The sequence below is a fragment of the Hordeum vulgare genome, chromosome 3H (assembly GCF_904849725.1).
Source record: "Hordeum vulgare subsp. vulgare chromosome 3H, MorexV3_pseudomolecules_assembly, whole genome shotgun sequence".
Classification (NCBI taxonomy): domain Eukaryota; kingdom Viridiplantae; phylum Streptophyta; class Magnoliopsida; order Poales; family Poaceae; genus Hordeum; species Hordeum vulgare.
The window spans coordinates 157,775,761-157,790,080 of NC_058520.1; positions in this window are offsets into that span (position 1 = coordinate 157,775,761).

Here is a 14,320-nt window from a genome sequence, read left to right on the forward strand (position 1 = left end):
CACGCCACTCTGTGAGATACTTTCCATTGGTGTGTTTACCACGAAAAGGTATTGGTTCATCCATAAATCATATTCATTTTATAATCAATCCTTTATTACATCCTTAATTTCTTCTCAAAACTCCAAATTCAAGATAACTTTATTACAAATGCTGCCATCCACATTGTTCGGTATGGTCAAGCATTTCTGCCAACATTATTCATTTGCCTCTCTTGGAGGTACTTTAGTTCCACTCAAACTTTCCGAGATGCTCCTTGAAATCATCCATCTTTCGATTCATCATGGTGGTCATGAGCTTCATCTCCATCATCTCCGCACGTACCTCACTCAGGTATTCCTGGGTATGACGGAGTCTTGCTTCAAGTATTTCTCCAATCTGACGTATGGCTTCCATGGTAGCTTCACGAAAAGCATCAAAGAAGGTTTCTCGTGGTACACGTGAAATGAAAAAGTATTGCCCCATAGTCTTTGGACAAACTCCTTTCACATGTTGGAGGTGTACTTCCACGTACCAAAGTTCTACTCCACTTTCCATGAATGGGTAGCCTTTGTAGACTGCATCTCCTTCAAGATGAATGTGCTTCATCATGTCCTTCAGGATTTTCGGGTAATAATACTCACTGGTCAGGGTCATGATCGTTTCTGGGCCCTTGAGGAATGACTCGTAGAGAGTTGTCATCTGCAGGTGTCAGTAAATAGGTACTCAGAGGAATGTATGTGTCTCCTTGGTAATCATGGTACATTCCTACTCAGTGGATCCTGTGGGTTTACTGATTACTACCACACTTAAATGAATTATACTCATGCCTGCATAGACCATATTTTCTCATATCCTCATAATGTTCAGAGATCTTTGCTCGTAGAGAAACAACGCATACATTTTCAACATAGGCAATCATGAGGCAATAAATTCCATTTATTCATGATGTTATTACAATCTCAGGGACTTCTGTTACAAAAATTTCACTCCATGATCTCATGAAAAAAAACAAGAGTGCTTCGGATCACACTTATTGCCCTGGTCAAAACTTAACTACTCCATTCTAGCTTTCTTCCTTTGCGGGCAATCGCTAGCAAAATGTCCCGCTTCCTTGCAACGAAAGCAAATGAGTTCTGACAAGTCTCGAGGCTTCTTAACTTTTGCTTTTGCTCCTGGAATTTCCGACTTCCTTCCTGAGCACATGTATTTGTGGTGGCCAAACTCCATACACTTGTAACATCTGACATGACTCGGGTCTATATCTGCAGATATTTGGCTCTTCCGAGGGTACTTTTTCTTCTTTCTGGACTCCTCCATTTTGGCCAGTTCTTCTATTTCAAGTGGATCAAACTCCACTTCTTCCATCGGGAAGTTTCCCAGATACTCTTGGCTTCTCTTCGTGCAATCCTGTGAATAATGTCCTTCTTCTCCACATGAGTAGCATGCATTGGAGAAAAATCTGGTCAGACCTTGTCCATCAGGGTCTTCAATATTTTCGTTCATCACCGGTCCTTCTAGAATCTTGAGGGTTTCCGTCGCTGCATCTTTCTGCTGCTTGACAACTTGTTGCACCTTGGGGTAAATGTGACACTGAGCTGGGTAGTGGGTGGTTCCTTCACACAAGAAACAAGTTACCTGACTACTTGGGCACTCCTCAGCTGGGTGATTTTCTTCACAATGAGTGCATCCATCCTTGTGTTCTTCCTAGGTGTGTCCTATTTCTCCACAGATCTTGCATGCACAAGTCTTCTCCTTCGGATTATCATAGCACTTCTGGATAAGTCGGGATCTTAATAGAGTGTTCTTGAATTCGTCCCAAGTTTTTGCTCCACTAAATCCTTGTATGGGATGGTGCATTTTCCACCAGATTGCAGCACTTTGTGTAAAGTACTGAAGAGCGTATGCCACTTCATACTTCCTTGAAATCAAATTGCTCCCGAAGTGGTTCTCCATGTTCTGAATCCATATTTCAGCCTCCAGCTGGGTCATTGGTCCACAGACTACAAGTCCAGCTTCATACTCCATCTGGTAGGGTTGAGGTTTTGGGGATGAGACGGGTAAGAGAGGGAGGGAGATACACACAATGCAAACAATATTGTTGAGAATAGGTTTTATTTGTGGCCGTCGGAAAACACACACCAATGACGGCTCACAAATCATCATATCTAACGTGGGTGTATAAGAGGGGTTTGGAATTCTAATGGTCATATAAATATTCGAACGCTTCAGGGTCTTCGAATTCTTCGGGTCTTGAGAGTCTTCAATTGGTGCAGTTTCAACTGCATGATGAAATCCTCTTTACTTTGAAGTGGGAGTCGGTTGATCCTTCATGTGGTCAAAGGGGAAAGGGCGTTGTCTAACTATTTGAGGTGAGAGGGAACGTTTGATGAAATCAGAAGAGATGAGAAGTAAAAGGTATTCTTGAAAAATAGAAATTTTGAGAGATCCTTTCCTAAGAAATTTCCAGTTTCTAGGGTCACGTCCTACAGTCAACATGTGCTCTGATACCATTTCTGTAGCGACCTGACTCAAGACGAGTCAAGCCTCTGTGTTTCTGTGCCATCCCTGGATCAGTATGCTGGCACACACCGTACATCAATGTATATATCAAAGTGAAATCACATGTAAATAGCGTAAAACTGATATATACCTCAAATATCTCAGCGGAAGCAGTCAAGAGAGTGGAGTCCCAATAAACACCAACGGCAAGTTGACTGTAGACCGTAACCCTGAATCGTACTCTTACTCGTCGAAGAAAAATATCTGCAACATAAGACGTTGTAGCCGTGTAGGTCAGCATATTGAATATGCCGGAAAGTCACATAAGAGAGGGGTAAAATGTCATCTATACTATATGCTTATATGGCAGGTGGGGCTATAAGTTTTTAGCGAAAAGCAAGTTTTCTCCTACATCAAGAGAGGGCTAAAAGCAAAATGTTACTATATTGTTGGTTGTTAACGAGATGGTTCCGCCAACCAATTCTCGTACCCGAGTTGTCAATAATCCCCACATCAATATTATTATTTGTGTTGAGAATTCCAGATAACTTCAGTTCCTTTGGCTCAAGTTGTCCATGACCGTGGACATGGCTAATTGATTAGGTTTGAGTACTCTGCAGAGTTTTGCACACGTTCCCCACAAGATTTGATCGCCTCTGTGTATGTCCTCGCACTTCAGGGTGTTTGAAGACCGGATGATCAAAACATGGTCTTTCAACGGGTCCCTCTGAATCCCTGTCGGTGCCCATCCATTCCTACCGTTCTTCTACATCTGCTAGCACCGCATGTCCAGAGTCGTCGAGTTGTCCAACCAAGCGAGAGCCATGACTTGTGGGTGTGCAGGTAAGCCTTGGGTCTTGAAAATATCCGTCCGTCTCTTTGAGCCTGGGTGAAGCTTTCCGCAGGATGTCATGGCCTCTCCAGCATCCCGGGTCATCCACTGGGTTCTCCAGGGAGCCGATCAACCATCCTTCACCCAGAGTTGCATTGCGTCCGAGTTCTTAAAAATCTTGTCTTAACCGGTCTTGATTATTTAATCAACCTTGCATCACTCGTGTTATGCGCTCAACCAAAATCCTGTCTACTCAAGCATAGCAATATGAAATTTGTCATCCCGGGGCCAAGTATCGGGGTTGTTGTGTGCCTACCACATGATACTACAATCTATACTAAAATTCCCAAGTACCTACTCAGCATGCAATTGGGCATAGGATGGTAGAACTACGATGCATAAAACATAGCTGATAGTATGATCAAAGTGACTTGCCTGGTGATGTTGACGAAGAAGAATTTCTCGAGAAATAACTTGATAGACTACTCGTCACTCTCCGATGAAATCTATATAACAAACATATCATTCACATAAGCACTCATACTAGCAATCATTCTAGCAATCAAAACAAAAGAGAGAGCGAATAAGAATCCGAAAGAAACTTCAAATAAGACTAGGGAGTCTTCTACTACGTCAAACACTAAATAGTTTTTGTCCAACACAAAATAATAACAAGGAACTAAGATATAAAATTTAGCTAAGACAAAATAGCGTATTTTTCACAAAACTATTTGAAAGTATTTCCAAACGGGATTTGAAACAGTGGAGAAACCAATTGCAAGTTACTAAGGAACTAGAATAGATTTCATGATAACAAATAAAAATAAAATCAACACTTGTTGCAAAACTACTGTTATCTAACATAAACAAAACAATAATCTTTCTGAAATATAAAAGAAAATAATTTAAAAGCAATTATAGAAAAGGAATTAGCCGTAATCCTAAAAGAGGTGAAACAGAAATTGGTTCACAAGAAACAATAAGCTAAAATACTCAAACAAATCTGACATTTTTACCACTGATAAATAAGATCACTAGTGATTAGTAGCAAAAAGAATCATATTAAAATCTATTTTTAAACTCCTGGAATAAGCAAAACAAGGTTTAAACTAAATCTGATCTAATTCAAATTTGGAAATTTCAAACATAGACAAATTATATGTTTTTAAAAATTGGGATCTACTGGAAAAAGAATCAACTCCATTAGAGTTGTGGATCAAAAGTTATGGGCTAAACAAAATTGGAACTTTTTTGTTTTTGGAACTAAACAGAAAGAAGAAATCAAATACTAACAGACATGTGGCAATCCCTGATTGGTCCGAAGATGTTTGCTGGGGAGGAATTCTAACAAACGGCCAGAATATAAGTAAAAGTCCCTGGCTAATCTTAAGTGAATAAAAACCGTGTCGGTTTTTTTGTCTAAAGCCGAAGGGGTACTCAGGATCTAATCTAACACGTCGAATACAAATCAGACGGCTAAGGGGAGATGGGAGGGGGACTCACAGAGGGCTGCCGGTGTGCTCCTCTTCTCCAGCGAGCAGAGGCGAGGGTGGAGTCGGGGCGGGCTCTCCGGCGATCCCCGACGTTGTCCGAAGGTCCAGGAAGATGCGCAGCTCCTCCTCCTTTCGTTCGGCGGTGGCGGAGAGGGGCTCAGGTCGATGGAGCTCGAGCTCCTGGAGCTCCTGGTGGCGGCCGAGGCTCCGGCGAGGGGAAGGCGGTGGCGTGGGGGTGGCGAGGGTGGCGAGGGAAATGGATTGCGGGGGTGGCGGCGAGGCTGCCGGTGGTCTCGGGTGGTGCGGGCGGCGAGGGGTGGCGCCACGGGGCGAGGGGGTTCCTCTGGAGTTGCTCCGGCGAGCAGGGGGCTCGGGTGTTGGCCGAGGGCAGTACTTATAGGGGGAGAGAGGAGCTCGGGAAGGGAAGGGGCAGAGGGATCCCGGGTGGATCCCGGCGAACTGGGAAGGGGCTCGGGGTCGGGCTCTGTTGGTTAGGAAAGAGGGGGCGAGAGGAGGAAGGTGACCGAGGTGGGGTGGCTGTCGGCCAGGGGGGCCCGCTGGCAGTGAGAGGGGAGCTGGGGCGCTCGGGACAGTCGGCCGATCCGAAGAGGTTTCGGATCCCGGGTACTGTGGGATTCGGCCCACTGCTATAAAGCGCCGGCTGCGGTTTCCTTTGAAAAAAAACCTTTCCTATTTTAGTCTTTTTGGAAACAGAAACAAAAAGGGAATAAAAAGGAAACAAATAAAATATTTAATATGGGGTATTACATACCAAAAAAATCAGAAAAATATCATCTACTCGATTAACATTTTTCCAAAGCAAAAAATAAAAACTTTTAAAAAATGTTTTTTTTCAGAAAACCCCTAAATGCTTTATTTTCTTTTTGCAAATATTCTCACGATAAAACTTTGGATTTCTTGGCTCAAAATATTTCAAAAGTGCCCCTGGTTTTGGAGGGTCATGTTCCTCCGCTCTTTTCTTGCTTGGAAGAATTTATTTCTCGGCATTTCTTGCACGAAGAAACAAATAGAAATGCAAAAGATATCAAAGGCAAATATCTCCATTGAAATTCTTTATAGTTGAAGAAGTCATGTCATCTTCTCTCTTTGCTTTTAAAAGATTGAATTTGAATTCACCGGAGAAGGGGAAAGTCATTTTATTCCCTCTCATTCAAAAGTTTTTGAAAAGTTTCAAATTTCACACAAGTTTCAATCACTCAAGCAAACAAACAAACAATCTAATAATTATTTTAACATTCCAAATTTTGGGATGTTAGAATATGTGTATATTCACTATCATTCACGAGAAAGGGGCCGGTAATTGGAATGCCCAGTTCCATGCTCAAATCGAAAAGATAATTACAAACAAAACTCCCCCTGGATTATTGTTGGTATGGACGACACCCGAGTATTCGGCTAGTCGTGGAGTGTGATTGATCGGTGGTGGGGGAGTCAAAACTTTACTTTTCTGTTTGGGAACCGCCTATAGCATGTGTAGCATGGAAGATGGTGAAAACTCTTGGTCATCGCGTTGACAATGAAAGCATGCCACCCAAAATAATTTATCTCTGTTTTAAAAGCTTGAGCTCTGGCACCTCTGCAAATCAATGCTTCCCTCTGTGAAGGGCCTATCTATATACATATCTGTTGAGTCATCCTCTCCTTATAAAAGCACCAATTAGAGAGCACCTCCGTCATTTTTATGCTTTGCTTTTAATTGATATTGAGTATGACTGTGACTGGATCTTCTTTGCCATGAATTACAATGTTCAGTCAGCCCTTGCTCTTTGAAGGTGCTCTGCATTTATGTTTTGCGGTCTCAGAAAGAGCTAGCGAGATACCATCTGTTCGTATTGCTTCATGATTGTTTTGATTGAAGTGTTCACATTTGAAACTTATTATTATTGCTCGCTAGTTGATTATGCCATTGATATGAGTTTGCCATGAGACCTAAATGTTATTGAATATGTGGTTTGCTTGTGATCTTGCTGAAAATCTGAATATGAGTTAGACATAATTGCAACAACAAGATCAAACATAGTTCGTAAAAGTTTTTCTTTTGTCTCTTTCAGTTTTTCAACTGAATTGCTTGAGGACAAGCAAAGCTTTAAGATTGGGGGAGTTGATACGTCTCTGTTGTATCTACTTTTCCAAACTCTTTTGCCCTTCTTTTGGACTCTAATTTGCATGATTTGAATGGAACTAACCCGGACTAACGTTGTTTTCACGAGAATTGCCATGGTGTTGTTTTTGCGCATAAATAAAAGTTCTCGGAATGACCTGGAAATTTATGAGTATTTTTTGTGGAATATATAAAAAATAGTGGCGCAAGAATCAACCGGAGGGGTGGAGCGAGGAGCCCACAAGCCCACTAGGCGCGGCCCCCCGTGGCCATGCCTAGCAGGCTTGTGGGGCCCTCAGAGGTCCACCGCCTCCAACTTCAGCTCTATTTAGTCCCTTTCGTCTGGAAAAAATAGAAGAGAAGAGATCATCACGATTTACGATACGAAGGCGCTGCCACCTCCTGTTCTTCCTCTGGAGGGCATATCTGGAGTCCGTTCTGGGCTCCAGAGAGGGGAGATCGTCGCCACCATCATCACCAACCTTCCTTCATCGCCAATTACATGATGCTCTTCACCGTTCGTGAGTAATCTCATCGTAGGCTTGCTGGACGGTGATTGGTTGGATGAGATTTATCATGTAATCGAGTTAGTTTTGACGAGGATTGATCCCTAGTATCCACTATGTTCTGAGATTGATGTTGCTACTACTTTGCCATGCCTAATGCTTGTCACTAGGGCCCGAGTGCCATGATTTCAGATCTGAACCTATTATGTTGTCGCCAATATATGTGTTCTTGATCCTATCTTGCAAGTTGTGGTCACATACTATGTGTTATGACCCGGCAACCCCGGAGTGACAATAGCCGGAACCACTCCCGGAGATGACCATAGTATGAGGAGTTCATGTATTCACTAATTGTTAATGCTTTGTTCCGGTTCTCTATTAAAAGGAGAACCTTAATATCCTGTAGTTTCCATTAGGACCCCGCTGCCACGGGAGGGATGGACAATAGATGTCATGCAATTTCTTTTCCCTATGCACGTATGACTACACACGGAATACATGCCTACATTACATTGACAAACTGGAGCTAGTTACATATATCTTCGTGTTATAACTCTTGCATGATGAATATCATCCGGCATAATTATCCATCACCGATCCAATGCCTACGAGTTTTTCCTACTGGTCCTTGCTATGTTACTTTGCTGCTACTGCTGTCACTGCGGCTGCTGTTACTCTGTCACTACTGATGTCACTGCTGCTACTGTTACTGTTGCTACTGTTGCTATCACAGTACTCTGCTACTGATACTTTGCTGCAGATACTAAGTCTTTCAGGTGTGGTTGAATTGACAACTCAACTGCTAAGACTCGAGAATATTCTTTGGCTTCCCGTTGTGTCGAATCAACAAATTTGGGTTGAATACCCTACCCTCGAAAACTGTTGCGATCCCCTATACTTGTGGGTTATCACTCGTCCTCGAGTAGGGAAGTGATAAAGACCGAATTTTTGATGTGGAATGCTCCCTAACATATTTGTTCTTTGTAACTTATTTCTTGTGGCGTGAATGTTCAGATCCATTAGATTCAAAACAAAAGTTTACTATTGACATGAAAACAATAATACTTCAAGCATACTAGCAAAGTAATCATGAACTTTTGAAATAACAAGGCCAAAGAAAGTTATCCCTACAAAATCATATAGTCTGGCTATGCTCCATCATCCCCACACAATGAATTTAAATCATGCACAACCCCGGTACTGGCCAAGTAATTGTTTTCGCACTCTTACTTTCTCAAACTTTTTCAACTCTCACGCAATACATGAGCGTGAGCCATGGATATAGCACTATAGGTGGAATAGAGTGTGGTGGAGGTTGTTAGGCAACAAAGGAGGAGATGGTCACATCGACTCGGCGTATCAATGGGCTATGGAGATTTCCATCAGTAGATATCAATTTGAATGAGTAGGGATTTCCATGCAACGGATGCACTAGAACTATAAGTGTATGAAAGCTCAAAAAGAAAATTAGTGGGTGTGCACCCAACTTGCTTGCTCACGAAGACCTAGGGCACTTTTGAGGAAGCCCATCATTGGAATATACAAGCCAAGTTATATAATGAAAATTCCCACTAGTATATGGAAGTGACAAAACAAGAGACTCTCTATCATGAAGAACATGGTGCTATTTTGAAACACAAGTGTGGAAAAAGATAGTATCATTGTCCATTCTCTCTTTTTCTCTCATCATTTTTTGGTTTGGGCTCTTTGGCCTCTTTTCATTTCATTTTTTTCTTTTTTTTTAATTTCCTCACATGGGACAATGCTCTAATAATGATGATCATCACACTTTTATTTACTTACAACTCGATACTTAGAACAACGATGACTCTATATGAAATGCCTCCGGCAGTGTATCGGGATGTGCAACGATCTAGCTTAGCGTATGACATTGAAACATTTCGCTAGCTATCTTACGATCATGCAATGGCAATATGAAAGTGACGGCACATGTCATGAGACGGAACGGTGGGAGTTGCATGGCAATATATCTCAGAATGGCTATGAAAATGCCATAATAGGTAGGTATGGTGGCTGTTTTGAGGAAGGTATATGGTGGGTTTGTGCACCGGCAAAAGTTGCTTGGCACTAGAGAGGCTAGGAATGGTGGAAGGTGAGAGTGCATCTATACTATGGACTCACATTAGTCATGAAGAACTCGTATACTTATTACGAAAGTGTTATTAGTCATCGAAACAAAGTGCTAAACGCATACTCCTAGGGGAAGGGTTGGTAGGTGTTAACCACCGCGCGATCCCGACCACCACACAAAGGATGACAATCAATAAATCAATTATGCTCCGACTTCCTAACATAGCGGTTCACCATACATGCATGCTACGGGAATCACTTACTTCAACACAAGTATTTCTAGATTCTCAACACCCTACTAAAATAACTCTAATATTACCATATGCATATCTCAAAACTAATTGTGAGGAATCAAACTTCTCTTACTAATCATTGCACTTGAATATGAAAGTTTTTATTATATCTTCTTTGGATGCCTATCATATTTAGGACTAATTTCATAGCACACGCCAATTACCAAGTTACTTAGAGAGAGCACTCTCAAAAAGATATAAGTGAAGATCAAGAGTTTTTATTTCTTCAAAGTATGACACCGCCGTGCTCTACAATGATGTAAGTGAAGCACTAGAGCAAAATTATCTAGCTCAAAAGATATAAGTGAAGCACATGCGAGCTAAATTGCCTAACTCAAAAGATAAAAGTGAAGCTCATTGAGCATTCTAACAAATTCACGATGAGTGCATGTCCCTCTCAGAAAGCTGTGCAGCAAGGATGATTGTGACAAAAAAAAAGCAAAGACTTCTATCATACACGACGCTCGAAGCAAAACACATATCATGTGGTGAATAAAAATATAGCTCCAAGTAACGTTACCGATGAATTGAAGACGAAAGAGGGGATTCCTTCGCGGGGCATCCCCAAGCTTAGGCTTTTTGGTGTCCTTGAATTTGGCTTGGGATGTCTTGGGCATCCCCAAGCTTAAGCTCTTTCCACTCTTTATTCCATTGTCCATAAGAACATCACCCAAAACTTCAAAACTTCACAACACAAAACTTAAACAGAAACTCGTGATATCATTAGCATAAGAAAACAAACCACCAACTCTTTAGGTACTGTAGTAAACTTGATTTCCATTTATATTGATGTTATATTACTATATTCTCACTTTTCCATGGCTAGTACCCCTGATAATAACCATAGTTTAATCAAAATAAGCAATCAACACAACAAAAACAGAATCTGTCAAAAACAGACCAACCTGTAGCAATCTGCATACTTCGTATACTTATGGCATCCCAAAAATTCTGACAAATTATGAAAATAGGGCAATTTGCATATCAATCAGCAGAAGAAAGAATCAACTCAAAAGCTCTTTCTGGATAGGAATTAAAAATAATTTCGTGAGCACAAAGTTTCTGTCTTTTTCAGCATGATTGAACAACTATCACCAAAACTAATCATAAAGGTTCTACTTGGCACAAACACTAACTAACATAAAAAACACAACCATAAAAGAAACATGATGGTGTGGAGTCGACAAAACAAAAAGTAAAAAAGCAAAAAAAAATGATTCATTGGGTTGCCTCCCAATAAGCGCTTTTCTTTAAAGCCTTTTAGCTAGGCATTGATAATTCAATGATGCTCACATAAAAGATAGCAATGGGACACGAAGAGAGCATCATGAAACATGTGACAAACATATGTAAGTATAACATACTTCCTATGCATAGGCATTTTATAGGAAAACAAATTATCAAGACAAGCAATAACTACCATATGCAAGGAAGAAGAAAGAGACAATATCAATCTCAACATAACGAGAGGTAATTTAGTAACATGAAAGTTTTTACCACAATATTTTCCTCTCTCATAATAATTACATGTGGGATCATATTGAAATTCAACAATATAACTATCACATAGGATATTCTTTTCAAGATCCACATGTATGCAAAGTTGACACTCTTTAGTATTGCAATCATTATTATAAATAGCATATTCATCATGAGGCTTAAACAAATTTTCAAGATCATAAGAAAAATCATCACCCCAATCATGATCATTGCAATAAGCAGTGGTCATAGCAAAACTAGCATCCCCAAGCTTAGGGTTTTGCATATTTTCAGCATAATTGACATTCATAGAATTTATAATAAAATCATTCCAATCATGCTTTTATTTAAAGGGGCTAGCAAGTGTGGATGCAAGAACAATAATTTCACTTTTAACATAAGGAACTATAGCAAGTTCATCTCCATAGGCATCATTAATATTGGCATCGTGGCTACAGGCATAACAAGGATCATGTTTATCAAGGGGAGATATTTCAATCATATCAACGGAATCACAATTATCTATAGGTTCATGCATATCATTATTTTCCTCCAAAGAACCAGACATTCTCTCAATAAATTCAATCACATAGGCATTACAAGCAAAGTTCTCACAGTAGTAATTAAGTATGTCAAGATTTTCATATTTGTAGAGAGTAATATCATACTTCTCAATCAAAGAAGCAACTTCCTGAGCACCCTTAAAAACAACAAATTATTCAATTTGTTCGATATCATAATAGCTATAAACACCCTTTTCATAAGAAGATAAGATTTCATTATCATTAAACTCACATAGGTAGGTGCTACGGCAACAAAAGTCCTTCCCTCACAATGGTGCCAGAGATCCTTCTGTCGTCTCTTGAGCTTGAGTTGGTTTTTCCCTTGAAGATGAAAGGGTGATGCAGCACAAGAGCAGTAAGTATTTTCCTCAGTTAGAGAACCAAGGTATCAATCCAGTAGGAGAATCTCATCAAGTCTAGAGTACCTGCGCAAACACAAAAGAGCTTGCACCCAACACTTTAAAGGGTTTGTCAATCCCTTCAAGATTGATTGCAAAGTGAGATCTGAAGGCAGAAAGTGCAACGCAAAAAAAGAGTAAGGCTGAAAATATGATGTGGAGTAGACCCGGGGGCCATAGTGTTCACTAGAGGCTTCTCTCAAAATCGCAATATTACGGTGGGTGAACAAATTACTGTCGAGCAATTGATAGAACCGCGCAAAGTCATGACGATATCTAAGGCAATAATCATACATATAGGCATCACGTCCGAGACAAGTAGACCGATACTTTCTGCATCTACTACTATTACTCCACACATCGACCGCTATCCAGCATGCATCTAGTGTATCGAGTTCATGACGAATAGAGTAACGCCTTAAGCAAGATGACATGATGTAGAGGGATAATCTCAAACCAATGATGAAAACCCCATCTTTTTACCCTTGATGGCAACAACACGATACGTGCCTCGCTACCCCTTCTGTCACTGGGTGAGGTCACCGCGCGGTATGAACCCAAAACCAAGCACTTCTCCCATTGCAAGAATCATAGATCTAGTTGGCCAAACAAAACCCACAATTCGAAGAGAATTACAAGGATATGAAATCATGCATAAGACAGATCAGAAGAAACTCAAATAAGATTCATAGATAATCTAATCATAAATCCACAATTCATCGGATCTCGACAAACACACCGAAAAAGAAGATTACATCGGATAGATCTCCATGAAGATCATGGAGAACTTTGTATTGAAGATCCAAGAGAGAGAAGAAGCCATCTAGTTACTAGCTATGGACCCGTAGGTCTATGGTGAACTACTCACGCATCATCGGAGAGGTCATGGTGTTGATGAAGAAGCCCTCCGTATCCTAATCCCCCCTCTGATAGGGCACCAGAACATGCCCCAGATGGGATCTTGCGGAGACAGAAGCTTGCGGCGGCGGAAAAGTACTTTCGATGATCTCCTGTTTTTTTCCGGGATTTTAGGAAATTTATAGGCAAAAGTCCTAGGGCAGAGGTAGCCCAGGGAGCCCAAAAGACAGCGAGGCGCGGCCCCCCCTGGCCGCGGCTAGGGGGCTTGTGGGGTCCCTGTAGGCCCCCTGCCCTGATTTTTCAGCTTACCGATCTTTTTCTGCTTCGGAAAAAATCTTTTTGGCAGTTTCATTCCGTTTGGACTCCGTTCAAAATTCTCCTCTGAAAGGGGTCAAAAACATGGAAAAAACAGGAACTGGCACTTGGCACTGAGTTAATAAGTTAGTCCCAAAAAATATATAAAAGGCATGCAAAACATCCAAAGTTTGACAAGATAATAGCATGAAACCATCAAAAATTATAGATACGTTGGAGACATATCAAGCATCCCCAAGCTTAACTCCTTCTCGTCCTCGAGTAGGGAAGTGATAAAGACTGAATTTTTGATGTGGCATGCTACCTAGCATAGTTGTCCTTTGTAACTTATTTCGTGTGACATGAATGTTCAGATCCGTAAGATTCAAAACAATAGTTTGCTATTGACATGAAAACAATAATACTTCAAGCAAACCAGCAAGGTAATCATGAACTTTCAAAATAACAAGGCCAAGGAAAGTTATCGCTACAAAATCATATAGTGTGGCTATGCTCCATCATCCTCACACAACTAATGTAAATCATGCATAACCCCGGTATTGGCCAAGTAATTGTTTTCGCACTCTTACTTTCTCAAACTTTTTGTAACTATCACGCAATACATGAGCGTGAGCCATGGATATATCAGTATAGGTGGAATAGAGTGTGGTCGTGGTTGTGAGACAAAAAGGAGGATATGGTCACATTGACTCGGCGTATCAAAGGGCTATGGAGATGCCCATTAAAAGATATCAATGTGAATGGGGAGGAGATTACCACACAAGGGATGCACTAGAGCTATAAGTATGTGAAAGCTCAAAAGGAGAACTAGTGGGTGTGCATCCAACTTGCTTGCTCCCGAAGACCTAGGGCAATTTTGAGGAAGCCCATCATTGGAATATACAAGCCAAG